Source organism: Dromiciops gliroides, chromosome 6, assembly GCF_019393635.1.
Source record: "Dromiciops gliroides isolate mDroGli1 chromosome 6, mDroGli1.pri, whole genome shotgun sequence".
Taxonomy (NCBI): domain Eukaryota; kingdom Metazoa; phylum Chordata; class Mammalia; order Microbiotheria; family Microbiotheriidae; genus Dromiciops; species Dromiciops gliroides.
Window position 1 is genome coordinate 217033671 of NC_057866.1, and position 11865 is coordinate 217045535.

Consider the following 11865-nt stretch of genomic DNA (forward strand, 5'->3'; position numbering starts at 1 on the left):
TATTGTTTTTTTCATAAAACCAGCTCTTAGTTTTATTGATTAATTCTATAGTTTTTTTTTGCTTTCAATATTATTAATTTCTCCTTTGATTTTCAGGATCTATAATTTAGTATCTAATTGGGGATTTCTAATTTGTTCTTTTTCTAGCTTTTTAAGTTGCATGCCCAATTCATTAATCTCCCCTTTCTCTTTTTTTTTTTTTTTCACGTTAGCATTTAGAGCTATAAATTTTCCCCTAAGCACTGCTTTGGCTGCATCCCATAGATTTTGGTATGTTGTCTCATTATTGTCATTCTCTTGGATAAAGTTATTGATTGTTTCTATGATTTCTTGTTTGGCCCATTCATTCTTTAGAATGAAATTATTTAGTTTCCAATTGATTTTCATTCTACTTTTCCCTGGCTCTTTCTTACATGTAATTTTTATTGCATCATGATCTGAAAAGGATTCAATTTACTATTTCTGCCTTTCTACATTTGACTATGATGTTTTTGTGCCCTAATACATGGTCAATTTTTGAAAATGTGCCATGTACTGCTGAGAAAAAGGTATATTCCTTTCTATCTCCATTCAATTTTCTCCAGACATCTATCATGTCTAACTTTTCTAGTAATCTATTCACCTCTTTCGCTTCTTTCTTATTTATTTTTGGGCTAGATTTATCTAATTCTGAGAGGGGGAGATTCAGATCCCCCACTAGTATAGTATTACTGTCTAATTCCTCTTGTAACTCATTTAACTTCTCCTCTAAGAACTTGGATGCTATACCACTTGGCGCATACATATTTAATATTGATATTACTTCATTATCTATAGTACCTTTAAGCATGATGTAATTTCCTTCCTTATCTCTTTTAATGAGATCTATTTTTGCCTGCACTTTGTCTGAGATAAGGATTGCTACCCCTGCCTTTTTTACTTTAGCTGAAGCATAACATATTCTTCTCCAGCCTTTTACCTTTACTCTGTGTGTATCTCTCTGCTTCAGATGTGTTTCTTGTAAACAGCATATTGTAGGATTCTGGTTTTTAATCCACTCTGCAATTCGCTTCCGTTTTATAGCAGAGTTCATCCCATTCACATTCACAGTTATTATTACTGACTGTCAATTCCCCTCCATTCTATTTACCCCCTTTGTATTTTCCCCCTTCTTTCACCCTATTCCTCCTCACCAACGATTTACTTCTTACCCCTGCCTCCCCCAATCTGCCCTCCCTTTTAATCACCCCCTCTCTTTTCTTTACCCTTTTCTCCCTTGCTTTTGTCCTCCCTTCTCTCAGTTCCCCCCTTTCCCTTCCCCTTTTGCTTCCCTAAAGAGTGAGTTAAGTTTCTTTATCCCAAAATGTATATGTTATTCTCTCTTTGAATCAAATCTAATGAGAATAAGGTTGAAACAATGTTCACCCCTCCTTTCTTTCCCTCTATTGTAATAGGGTTTTTTTTTTCACCTCTTCATATGATATAATTCATCCCCTTCCACTTCCCCTTTCCTCTCCTCCCAATAGACTCTCTTTTTAACCCCTTAATTTTTTTTTTGTATCATCACATCAAAGACAATTTATATTTATACCCTCTGTGTAAAGTCCTTCTCTCTGCCCAAACACATTTACAGTTCTTAAGAGTTATGAGTATTATCTTCCCATGTAGGGATGTAAACAGTTTAATGTAATAGGGTAACCTTTTTTTTCCCCCCTCTGTTTACCTTTTTAAACTTCTCTTGAGTCTTGTATGTTGAGATCAAATTTTCTATTCAGTTCTGGACTTTTCACCAGGAAAGATTGAAAGTCCCCAATGTCATTAAATGTCCATCTTTTTCCCTGAAAGAAAATGCACATTTTTGCTGGGTAATAGATTCTTGGCTGCAATCCAAGCTCCTTTGCCTTCCGGAATATCATATTCCAAGCCTTGCGGTCCTTTAATGTTGAAGCTGCCAGGTCCTGAGCAATCCTGACTGTGGCTCCATGATATTTAAATTGCTTCTTTCTGGCTACTTGGAATATTTTCTCCTTCACCTGATAATTCTGGAATTTGGCTACAATATTCTTTGGAGTTTTCCTTTTGGTGTCTCTTTCAGGAGGTGATTGGTGGATTCTTTCAATGATGACTTTATCCTCTGATTCTATGATATCAGGGCAGTTCTCCTTAATAATTTCCTGGAATATGGTGTCTAGATTCTTTTTCTGATCATGGCTTTCAGGCAGTCCAGTGATTCTCAAATTGTCTCTCCTCGATCTGTTTTCCAGATCACTACTCTTTCCAATGAGGTATTTCACATTTTCTTTTATTTTTTCATTCTTTTGATTCTGCTTGACTGATTCCTGGTGTCTCATGGATTCCTTATCTTCCAAGTGTCCAATTTTAATTTTTAAGGCATTGTTTTAAAACTTCAGTAAGATTATGCACCTTTTTTCCCATTTGGCCAAGTGAATTTTTTAAGGCATTGTTTTCTTCAATGAGATTATGCACCTTTTTTTCCATTTGGCCAACTGAATTTTTTAAGGCCTTGTTTTCTTCAGTGAAATTATGCACTTTTTTCCCCATTTGGCCAGATGAATTTTTTAAGGAATTGTTTTCTGCAGTCAATATTTGTGCTTCCTTTTCCAAGCTGCTGATTCTTTTTTCATAGTTTTCTTCTTTTGCTTTCATTTCTCTTCCCATTTTTTCTTCTACCTCTCTCAATTGATTTTTTTTTCTTCTTTTTTTTTTTTTTTTGCAGGCAATATGGGGCTAAGTGACTTGCCCAGGGTCACACAGCTAGTAAGTGTCAAGTGTCTGAGGCCGGATTTGAACTAAGGCACTGATGAATCCAGGGCCGGTGCTTTAACCACTGTGCCATCCAGTTGCCCCCCTCAATTGATTTTTAATATCCTTTTTGAGCTCTTCCAGGAAGGCTTTTTGTTCTTGAGACCAATTCACCTTCCCTTGTGAGGCTTCACATGTAGGCAGTTTGAGGGTATTGTCCTCATCTGAGTTTGCGTTGGCTTCTTCCCTATTGATACAGAAGCTCTCAATGGAGAGGGCTCTTTTTTATTTATTTATTTATTTATTTTAGTGAGGCAATTGGGGTTAAGTGACTTCCCCAGGGTCACACAGCTAGTAAGTGCTAAGTGTCCAAGGTCGGATTTGAACTCAGGTACTCCTGACTCCAGGCCCAGTGCTCTATCCACTGCACTACCTAGCTGCCCCAAGAGAGGACTCTTTTTTTGCTTCTTACTCATTATTGCAGCTTATTTATTTATTTTTTAAGTTGAGGTCTGCTCTGGGGGCACCAGGGTCCCTGTTTTGGGCTTCTTGTGTGACTGGTCTTTTAGTCTGAGGCCTTTATGGTGTGTGGAGATCCCCCACCCTGGACTTCCTGTCTGGGTGCCCTCGGCCAGCCAGGTGCCTGCTCCGGGCGTCCGTTCCTGCCTGACCCCTTCATGGCCCTCCCAGCCAGTGCAGGTAGGTTTTTCCACTGTCCTTCTTGGCCACCAGATTTTTGAACCAGGTTCCAGGGGCCTCAGTTGTTCGGCTATGGCTCGGAGCTCCTGCTGACTTGCCCTGCCCCCCATTGGCGCTGGGTTGCTGCCCTGCGCTGGGCCTCCCTTTTGCCTGAGTCAGTCTGACCTTTTCCTGAAGTATTCTAAATTATCTCTGGTTGGAGGACTGTGTCTCTCTGTCCCTTTGCAGGTTCTGTAGTTTCGGAATCTGTCCAGAGGCTTGATTTAATGTTCTTTTTGAGGGAACAGAAGGAGAGCTCAGGCAGCTTGCTGCTTCCTCTCTGCCATCTTGGCTCCGCCCCCCCAATTTTATTTTTTAAGAGTTACTTTCTTTGATTAATTTTTGTATGTTTTCCCCCCATTTTTTAATTGTTCTTTTATCAAGTCATTGTCTCCCCCCCCCCCCCAGGATTCTCTTGCATTGCTGTTGTTTCTTTTCCCAATTTTTCTTATACTTCTTTAATGTACTTTAAAAAAAGCAAAAACAAGCAAACAAACCCCAAAAAACCTTTTAAACTTTTTAAGGTCTTCCAGGAGTTGTTTTTGGGTCCTGAAACCAATTTATATGTTTTTTTTCTTATAGGCTTCAGATGTAGCCATTTTGACAATGTTGTCCTCTTCTAAATTTGTGCCTTTATCCTCCCTGTCACCATAATAACTTTCTATACTCAATTTCATTTTTTGGGGGATAGGGGGGTTGCTCACCCCACCACACAATTGTCACTTTGTATTTTTATGTGTCCATTAGACTCTGCTCCTACTCTGTCCCAATCTTCTTGTTCTGGGGCTCAGACCCTGTTGCTGGCTTCCAGTGAACTTTAGGGCCTAGCTTCTGGTTTGTATCAAAGGGAAGAACCTCTCTGCTGGCTTGTGCTTGGGGTGGGGTGGGGAGCTTCCCACCTTTGTGTTGGATTTGGCTGCTAAACTTCCCTTGGGATTGAGCCTTGCTTCTAGGTTGCCATGGAGGTAGGATCTCATGGCTTGTTAGCCCAAAAGTTGGGGTCCAACTGCTGACTGACCTAGGGTTTAGATACTGGTCAACAATCAGAGGGAGGACTCAGTGGTGCCTTGCTGGAGGTGGGCTTTGCTGTGCTGAAATTACTGGGCTTAACACCTGAGTTGTTCATTTTCAGGAGGGCTGGTGGATTGTCCCAAAGCTTAGAGGCCCTCTGTTATATGGCATGCAGCTACTGCTACATGACCTTGCTCCCCTCTAACTCCAATGAGGCAGTCCTTTCCTTTTGTGATAGTTAGCTTTTCCTCAACTCCTAAATTAGTTCTTAGGTGGTTTTCAAATTGTTTGGAGGGGATTTTATCAGGATTCTAGGCAGTTCCTACCTTACTCTGCTTTCATGCACTGGGAATTATTTCATTATTTCTTAATATCTCATAGCCTCTGTTTGGCCAATTCTATTTATCAAGTAGTATTTTTTTTCTGTAAGGGCTTTTTTTTTTTCAGGTTTTTTTTTTCCTTATCCAGTTTTTGCTTCTTATCCCATTTTCCCTTAATCACTCTCAATTTCTTTTTTTTTCTTTTCTTTTTTTTTTTTAGTGAGGCAATTAGGGTGAAGTGACTTGCCCAGGGTCACACAGCTAGTAAGTGTTAATCCAGGGCCAGTGCTATATCCACTGAGCCACCTATCTGCCCCTCTCAATTTCTTTTCAAAGTTATTTTAGCCCTCCTTTAAAAATTAAAAAAAAAATCTTGCTTTAAATACCATAGGAATTCTTGTTTAATTTGTTTCTAATGTGTATTTTTCATTGAGTTTTTGTGATAAATGCTCACAAGTCATTCTCTTCTTGTGTCTTGAACTTTCCTTTTGCCAAAATATATCATAATACTGGTGTTCTTTTTCTGCTCATTTCTGAGCCTGTTTCTTGAATTTTGATTTTATGTTAGTATTGGGTTCTATACAGTTGGTGATGGAGGGGGTGGGGCATTGTTACTGTTCTGAGCTTCTGTCCTTTTATGTCCTTCTGCTGCTTTTATAATTCCAGATGGGAGCCTGCACGAATTTTGTGCTTCCAAATTGTTGTGACCTAGGGCAAGGTCTGTTCACTGTGCTGAAGCCTGAGCTCTTCACTTTCTTGAAAAGTGACTCAATCTGTTTTTCTTCAGTTCTCCATCAGAATTTGGTTTGATGAATTTTATAGATTGCTGTGTAAAAGGTGCAGTGGGGATTGATGTTTTATTGTTTTTTCTCACTCAGTCAATTTGACTATGCGATGGATATTTCTCAGAGCCAGATAAATTGCCTCTGAAATACCCCATTATTTATAAGATATTCATATTTATAATTATATACTTATGAGGTAAATTTCAAAAGCAGTGAGTTTCAATTAATATTATTTTAAATATTTTGATTTAATTTGAGAATTTTTTCCTGAAATGATGAAAATTTTATATATATGTATAATTAATATATTTATATATGTTTACTATATATGGCATATGCATATGTATGTATATATTGTGTGTTTGTGTATTATATATACACACACACACATACTTTTGATTCAGAAGTGGATAGAATTCTTCACCACTAATTTTCTAGAATCATGATTGACCTTTTTATGGATTAGATTTCTTAAGTCTTTCAAAATTTGTCATTTTTACAATGTTGGAGTTAAAGTATAAATTGTTCTCCTTGTTCAACTTTCTTCACTCTGCTTCAGTCCATATATTCAGGATACTATGAAACTAACATTTTTTTTTCTTTTCTTAAAACAAAATAGTATTCTCTTACATTCATGTGCCAATGTTGTGTTCACTATTCCAGAATTGATAGGTACACTTTTAGTTTACAATTCTTTGTTACATACACACACACACACACACACACACACACACACACACACACACACACACACACACACCCCAGAGGCAAGCTGCTAGAAATATATTCTTACCTTAAGGATGTTTTTTTCTCTTTCTTTTATTTCCTTGGAGTATAGGCCTAGTGAACAGATAGGTAGAGCAGTGGATAGAGTACCAGACCTGAATTTAAGAAAATTCATCTTCCTGAGTTCAAATCTGATAACTGACATTTACTAGCTTTATGACCCTGAGAAAGTCACTGACCTTTGTTGCCCTCAGTTCTCTCATCTTCAAAATGAGATGGAGAAGGAAATGACAAACCATTTCAGTATCTTTGTCAAGAATAAGACCCCTAATGGGGTTACAAAGATTAATACATGACTGAAATGACTGAATAACAACAAAGGGATCTAGTAGGAGTACTTTAACCTCCTTTTATTTAAAAGAAGCAGCAGCAGGAGGAGGAGGAAGAGGAGGAGGAGGGGAAGGAAAAGGAGAAAGAAAAACAAGTTTCATGAAAGGCATTGTATTAGATACTGGGGGAGTTACAAAGACAAATAGGATGTGATCCCTTCCCTAAAGGAATTTAGCGAATTAATAGCCATATTTTAGTGATTTTAATTTTTAGCACATTAATTCTTAATGTTGCCATTATTTGGATTTCATTTTGATTCTATTTTAAAATGGCGATGCTTTATATTATAATTTGTATCCCAAACAATGTAAAGTGTGATGTTTTGCAATACTGAAACAGACTTGAAACAGAGGCCATCTAGTTAAACCCCTTTCCACTGTTACAGATAAGGAAAAAGACCCAGAGAGGATAAGCGATTTGACCAAGATCACAGAAGTAACGGGAGTTTGTATTTGACAAGAGTTCCTTTGAAAAAAGCACAGGGTCAGCTAGGTGGCACCATGGATAAAGCACTGGCCCTGGATTTAAGAGGTCCTGAGTTCAAATGCAGCCTCAAACACTTGATACTTATGAGCTGTGTGACCCTAGGCAAGTCACTTAACCTTCATTACCCCATGGGGGGGGGGGAACGCAGAACACTAGAAGATTTTTCAATAACATTATGGCCATTTAAATGCTGGTTGATTGATTGTTTATTTGATTGATTTAGAAAGATTGATTTAGACTAGTTTCTTAGAAATCTTAGGTCTCTCCAGCATTGGGAGTCCCAGCAATGCCTCTGCCCCTCTAGCAACAGTGGCACCATGAGCAGAATTGGCTTCTGTGGGATGCGAAGTAGCGGCAGTGGCTGCAGCAGCTTGAGTCCTTTTATGAAAAACCTCCTCCTGGACTTACCAAGGAAGATGAAACCAAGCCAGAAGACTGTATACCAGATGTACTGGGCAATGAACATGCCAGAGAATTTCTCGCTCATGCTTCAACTAAATGACTCTGCATGCTCCTGGGAAAAGAAGTCAAGGTTATGCAATACTGGTGCTGTAAGCAGTATGGACACAGAACAGGTAACAAAGAATGCAATCAGAAATTGCAACAGTTCAGAGTATCACATGAAGATCCCATTTATGATATCATAAGGGAGAATTAGTGTTATGAAAAAGGTGAGGATACAACAGTCAGAGAAGCTACTAGAGGATTATATGTCAGATGAAGACACCTCTTCAGAATGTAAGGAGAAGCATAAGAAAAAGAAAAAGGAGAAGCATAAGAGAAAGTAAAAGGAGAAACATAAGAAGAGGAAAAAGAAGGAGGAGGAGGAGAAGGGGGAGATGAAGAAGAAGAAGAGGAAAAGGAAGAGGAAGAAGAAATCTAAATTGAATGACAGTTCAGACTCTCACTAAAAAAGTAGTTTTCTTTTAATCTGCCTCATTACTTCAGAATCATAGTTGAATGTCAGAGGTACCAAAGGAGAAGTAGCCACAAAAGGGCTTCAGTTGACAGAGAAAAAGGAACCAAAAAATTGGTGTAGTTAGCATCATTTCTGTGGCATTTTGGTTTTGCTACCAACAGTCATGAATTCAACATGATGTTGAGTTGTTTATATGCCATACTGTGGGATTCTCATTGACATCTTGCCTGATTGCCATAGTTTGTGAATTAATGTTTTGAAGAAAATCAAGCATGAGATATGAAGAAATTCTAGGCATTTCCAAAAGAGATTCCCCTATGGAAGAAGAGGACTGCTGGGGCTGTGGGTCAACTAACTTTCTTGAAAACTCTAGCTCTTCAGAAATGGCAAGTGAGTGCTATTGGGCATTGAATAATAAACTCAGTTATCTAAGAAAAACAAAAGAAAAGAAAGAAATCCTAGTTCTCCAAAGTATGATTTTCTACTAGTAATTCCATGTTGCTCTAAGTTAAAGCTTGAATGGTAGGAAAAACAAAATCAGAAAAGATTTTTATGCAATCCCAAATTGAGTGTGTTGTGGCATGCTGCGTGATACGTCAACATTATGCTAGATTCCTTGCTTTCACAATATTGTGTAAATGTATTTACATGCCAGTCATCATTTTCATTTAAAGATGTACACTTTCCAAGGCTTCTCAGAAGTCACATAGCCACCAGCATGTATCCTGAGGTTGTGCTACCACTGAATATCCCAGAGTAAAATCTATGAATAAACAATAAATAAATGTTAACTAGTGTAAACTTAATAGACAAATATCTAGATTGACACTAAACTAGAAATATTCACATTTACTCAAACTGAAAGTTGGCATAAATATACAATTAAACTTGTTCACATTCTTGATATCATATCATCAGTTTTTTCTTTACCCAAAGAAGTCTGTTGCCCCACCCAAAGCTCCAGAAAATCTAGTTACATCATCAAAGTCTATTTAGGGCATAGATATGAAAGGAAGAAGAGCACAGGAAGTGGATGAAGATGGGCATAAGAAGAAAAAAGAATAAGAATAATATATGTCAAAAGTATACATTTAAAATACCATATTTACATAATGCTTTGATGATTGCTACAAACTTTATACATATTATTTCATTTAATAATAAGATATAAGAAGTAAGAAGCTTTGTTAGAGAAAGTATTATTGGTCAGCAACATTTGGTGGTGACTGACAATCTAGAGAACAGTAGAGAGGGAGAGATGTGAAAAATAGCTTTCTTCCTTACCAAAAGAAGCCATAGAGAACTGGGAACAAACAAACAAACAAACAAAGAACAACAACAACAACAACAAAACAAAATAGATCATTAAATTAGATGCTAGGCAGATCAATATTTGTTTTGGAAATTTAAATAAAGTTCATAGTATGAACAACTTAAAGCCAGAAAGGATGTTAGGTTAGCCTTTTTAAGTCAACTTATTTTACAGAGGAAGAAACTGAGACAAGTGATCAGTAAATTACTTGCCAGGCTCATAGAAATAATTAGAAATATAGGAGAGATTTTAACCCCCAACCTCTCATTCAAAATCCAGTAGTCATTCAACTTTACCCCACTGTCTCCAAGTTAAGTTATATAAGTATCACTGTTATGATATACTAATGTTTTAAATGATCATTATTCAAGCCAATTTGATAACTGAAGTTATGTTGTTCTTGGTTTTGATATAATACTCATTGATTATCTAGCAATGATGAGAGAATAGTATATTTGGCATTGGCATATGCAATGCAGTGTCCAAGGGATTAGTTGAATTGTAGAGTTAATAAATGAATGAAGATAAATATACAATGAGTTCAAAGCCTCAAACTAGTAACTTGTTTTGCAATATAAAATATCATTTATATGTTGGAGATAATGCACTATGAATTCTTTAATTCTTTCCCTCATTTTGTTAAATCTAGATTCATATTATATCAAAAGTATGATTCCATAGTAGAGTAAATTGGTGCAATAATATTCTAAGAATAAAGCTAGCTTGAAGTACTGTTTGATGGAATAAATTTGCATGGTGGCATATGAGGCGATAGAAAAACTGAAAAAAAATATGGGGGAAACTATTAGAAATCATTTTGTACATACATCAGTTCTCTCTACTGCTTTAATCAAAGAGTTTAATAAAAAGTAAGGTGGTGACATCCTAATAAACAAGACCTATGCATTTGTTGGTAAAAATGTTTGGTGCCCAAGGAAAAATAAATTGTGGGCATTTTCAAAGAAAAATAACTTCATGCTTAAGTCATATGAAATTATTTGAAATGAAAGAGCCAATCCCAATACAACTCTACATGGAAAATTAGATAAAGCTTTTCAAAAGTGTTTTCTCCCATAGAAAAGTTATCATGAAAAGGCTAGGAAGAATCAAGACACCAATAAATAAAATATAAAGGAATAATAAGGATGCTAATATCCCAATTTCTTGATTAGCTGAGAATAAAATCAGGAGAACCCAATATGTTTAAGATACAGCTATCAATTAATAAAACCCTACTAATCAAACAAAAAGTGTAGTATACAGTAATATACATTTCATTGACCTACTTCTGGTTTTGTTGATTAAACTGAGTATTTTTTTCCACCTAGTTTGCCTGCTAGTTGGGAACAAGTGGTTCTCACCCACTATTTTTTGCTATTATTTTGCTAAAGTAAATTTAATTATCACCTAAGCAGGAAGCAAGGGCACTATTTGCACCTTATTCATAGAGGGGAGTGGCCCAATTAACACCTTCAATAAGGAAGCTAGATCTTTGAAATTCTATTGAAATTCATAATAGTTTTTGAAAACTGGGATCATTTGCCAAGAAGGCTGTTTTTATTTTTTTCTGAGAATTCCTTTAAAATTCAGTCTTGTTGATTTTGCCTCAACAACACATCAGTACCCTTTCTTCTGCTATATGGACCACTCATTGTTATTGTTATTGTTGTTGTTGTTATCATTATCAATATCAGTATCAGTATTGTTTTAGGCTTCTATTATTTCTCACTTGAACTATGGCAACAGTGACCTAACTGCTAATTCTACTTTACCTCTCTCCTACTTCTGAACTTTTACACATGCAGTTGACTAAGTGAGTTTCCTAAAGTTCATATATGGCTGTGTAATTCCCATATATAATAAACTCTAGTAGCATCCAATCACCACTCAGATACAATTAAAACTCTTTTGCTATTTAAATCCCATAGTCCCCACATCTTTTCATCCCCATCCACCATACGAATTATTTCCTTATAAAAATTTTACAACCCAGACAAAATATTTTTGCTATTCCTCACACACAGTCTTCTTTTCTCTGCATTTTTGAACTTTTTGCCCCCATGACACCCCTTTCATCACCTCTAACTCTGGAAATCTCTTATGTCCTCTAAAATCATCTGTTACATAAATCCATTTTGATGTGAGATAATCACTTTCACCTAGTTATTGCTGACTTCACCCTGAAAACTAAAAATGTATTTGTATATATACATAAAGATACATAAGTGGCTCCTAATAGGGAAGCACTGCTCTTACTTTTCTCTGAGTCTAGCACCTCTTTTTTAGGAAATAGATAGTAGGCTTCATTTTCAGTCTTCAGCAACTAGACAATATGTTCATAAAAATTCTTAAGTTTTTCAAAGTTGTATGCCTTTGCTATATTGTTGTTGCATAATTTGTTTTCTTGACTCTATTCACTTTGTATCACTTCATAAT

General features: G+C 36.5%; 1 pseudogene; it reads left to right on the forward strand.

Annotated features, from left to right (window-relative positions):
• Window positions 1–4439: 4439 nt before the first annotated feature.
• LOC122732221 lies at window positions 4440–8109 on the forward strand (annotated as a pseudogene).
• Window positions 8110–11865: the final 3756 nt, after the last annotated feature.